Source organism: Eurypyga helias, unplaced genomic scaffold (genome assembly GCF_000690775.1).
Source record: "Eurypyga helias isolate BGI_N326 unplaced genomic scaffold, ASM69077v1 scaffold21978, whole genome shotgun sequence".
Lineage (NCBI taxonomy): Eukaryota > Metazoa > Chordata > Aves > Eurypygiformes > Eurypygidae > Eurypyga > Eurypyga helias.
The window spans coordinates 5319-8893 of record NW_010265252.1 but is presented as its reverse complement, the minus strand read 5'-3'; positions in this window follow the sequence as shown (position 1 = coordinate 8893).

Genomic DNA, 3575 nt, shown 5'->3' with positions numbered 1-3575 from the left:
ATCAGGGACAGTGTGGCCGGCAGGACCAGGGCAGGGACCATCCCCCTGTGCTGGGCACTGGTGAGGCTGCACCTCGAATCCTGGGGTCAGTTTGGGCCCCTCAGGGCAAGAAGGGCACTGAGGGGCTGGAGCGTGTCCGGAGAAGGGAACGGAGCTGGGGAAGGGGCTGGAGCACAATTCCTGTGAGGAGCGGCTGAGGGAGCTGGGGGGTTCAGCCTGGGGAGGAGGCTCAGGGGAGACCTCCAGGCCCAGGGGCTGAACCTCCACCGTTCGCTGCTGAGAGGGAGATGCATTCGCTCCTTGGCGTGGGTCTGCGCGGATCAGTCAGCGCGTGGGGCTGCTGCAGACCCTCCTGAGTTCAAATCCCTAAATAAGGTGACGTTTTGTCCTGAATCATGCTTCTTTAATGATAGGCAGAAGGTGTGTTAATTGTAATTTGTCTTGCATTCAAGTATTCTCCTTTAACTTGTATTTTCTTTCACTTGGAGGGAGTGAAGGGGTTGGGGGGGTGTGCAAAACCCAGTAGCCTTGAGAGTAATAACCCTGCTGTAAACCAGGCCTGAGCCCTGTTTCCCACGGCTCTGTTGCAGTGGGTTTGGGAAAAGCGAACGCTACTTACTGAATCGCATTTCTTTCCTCTCTCTCTCAAGAAAGAACAGATCTCCGAGCCCGCTCAGCTGTGGGAGAGAAGGAGGAGCCCAGTGTGAGTGGGATTCAACAAACGCCTAAGTTCCCTCGTGAAAAACAAGGCATGTGTCCCAGGTATGGATCTGCAGGGCTTGCAGGCGCTGCCCCCGGCCGGTCGCTTTGCAGGGTCACACACCAGGAGCCAGGCCCGAAGGGGCCGACCCGATTCTCCAAAACTGGGGTGTTCTGCCACTGTTCCCGTTTCTGTACCGGAACTCAGGGCAGTCCCCTCCCCGGTGGGGCACTTGGAGGGGCTTAGCAACGCAGGCTTTTACAGATCTTGGCTGTCAAAGGGGAAGCAGGCAGAGGATGCAGGTACCAGGAGTCCATCTGCCGTTTTAAGGAAATCCTGTCTAATTCTTGTGTTTTATCCTAGTCCTGCCTCCCTTCACACAGCGTTTTAGAACCTGATGCTTTCCTTTTCCTGGAGTTTTTTGGGTCTTTTTTTTCTTCTTTGGTTGACCAGTAACGTTTTGCGAGCGCAGTGATCCCGTGTGGCTTCAGTGTTTGGGGTAAATCTGGCCGTTCACAGGGATCAGAAACTGTCTTTCTGGAAGGCAGTTGTCACAGTCTTACCTGCTGTTGGAAAACCCTGCAAGGGCAGACGGTTCTCCCACGCCTGCTCTTACTGCCTGATATTTTGAATCATTAAAACACCCTTCACTTATTGAATATATGGTTTGGCAGGGCAAAGATGCTTTTGGGGGTGGCAGGACTCAGAGCTGGCTAATGGAGTTCTACTTCCTCCCCCAAATTTTGAATGAAAGCTGGTACATTTTAGTAGCGTACAGTGGAAGCAGAGAAGACCCCCTAGTTCCCCCAGGAATAACTTTGAAGTGTGGGCAGCCCTGGAGCAGCTGGGGCCAACAGGCGGATTGATTCAGGGACCAGTGTCAGGCAGATAACTCCTGTAGCAAAGAGCAGGCACGTGCTGACTTTGGGTTCTGTATTTCAGGTCCTTAATCATCATCTTCCCTTGGTTTATAGCTGCTGGCTCTGGTCCACCCTCGGATCTAACAGGAAAGGGCCTCCTGGAAGGTGGTGGAAGCAGGGAGCTGTCTTGCAACGTTGATGAACTCCTGGGGCTCCTCTGCTGCTGAAATTCCTCGAGGAATTACAGCTTGTGGAGGAGAAGGAACAGTTGCTGAGTTCCTCCTTCGCTTCCAACTATGTATTTTGTATGTTAATGCACCCAAGAAATTGCGAGGTGCCGAAGAGGGGGCCCTGGGAGCTGTGTGGGCGCACACGGCGTAGGCCAGGGATGGTCTGAATCACGTTGCTGCTGGAGCCACGGCCGAGCGGGCGGGGAGGAGGTGGCCGGCAGAAGGGGCAGGGTAAGTGCTGGAAAGCTGCCGGCAGGCGTTTCGGTTGGCACGGAGGGACAGTCCCAAGTTCAGAGGTTTTGTGCTGTTTGGCAGTGACTTCCAGTTCGCAGGCAGGAGCCGGGCACGGCCCCGCACGGTGACTGTGCGTTTCCGACCTCGAGGGCTGTTAGTAAATCCTTAATCCCTGAAAAATGATTTATTTGGTGCTGTTTAGTGCTAAACTTCAAATCAGAATGCTTAGTGGTGTTAAATCAGAAAGCTCATTACCTCTTTTCAGCGACACTAATAGCTATAATCTCTTTAATGGAAGCAACTTCGTTGGGTAGGATTTACCTTCCCAAAAAACCTTTTTGACTGGTGTTAAATACACTCCTGCCCTGGAATTCTTCCCCAGTTAATGGAGAGCTGATAAAGGACTTGCTCTGCCTTCAGCACGTGCCAGGTCAGGAGGTGAAGGCTTCTCCCGACTCCTCGGTCTTCCCTGCTGTTTGAAGCCTCGGGAAGCTTGTCCGAAATGGGTCGGACTTACCAGTTTCTTTTTGGGCTCCCAGTTGGGGCTTCTCTGCATCTGCTGATCTAAATGTGCCTGCAGATGCTATTTAACACGTTTCTTTGGCTGTGACGGGAGCACGAGGGCTGTGTCAGAGTTGAGGGCGCATTTGTCAGCGAGTCTGTGGTACCTTGTGCTTCATCAGTGTCGGGTTTAATCTCCGCTCCTCACCGAAGCGCTGGCCGTGTTGCCAAGATTTCTTTCCCTGGTTAACAGCCAAACAGCAGCGGCAACAACAAACGAATAAGCGCTTGATCCTGAAGTTTTCCAGTCAAGGATTCTCCTTTCATCTCTGTGTTCCCTTGCAGTTTCCTACCTTTCAGGTTTTCTAACGTGTATTCATTTTGTTTTCTGTATCCCCTTTTTTTTTTCCACATCATAATACGCTGCCGCTGTAATTGCTGCTTTTACTTCTGCATTTTGTTGAAGGGCTTTCCAGCCAGGCTTGGCTTCCTGTGGTGTCAGCTCCTTGACACCTAATAAACCCTGAACTCCCTGCCTTTGCTCCATGTTTGTCCACATTTCTCCTACTTGATTGACTTTGGAAAATTGGTATTTTTTAGGTCATAATCTCTTTTTGAGTAGATTTGGAGGCAGTGAGGCAGCCAGAGGTGTAAAACCTATCAGTACTGAGCATTTTCCTGCTCTCCTCACTTTTCAGAGCGTGACTACAAACTGTGAGTGTGGTGGGGATGGCGGAGACATCGTAAACGTTTCGCTGAGCCCCCTGATTTGGCTTCTTGTGGCAGCGGAGATTTTTCCGCTGGATAATTCGGTTCCCCTCTCGTTATCTAGTACCACTGATAACGCAGCCTCAAACTGTCAGGCCATTCCAGCTCCACCACCAGGAGGTTGGGAGAAGGTTTGAAGGGAGCTGGATAAAACACGCTGACACTCGCCAGCTGACAGCTGTTGATAAGACAGCCCAGCCAGGGCTGCCCGCTTGTGTTGGTGAAGTTGGCCGCCGTGCCGTCTGCTGGTGGCTTTACGGAGCCCAGGAAGGGGTTTGCTCT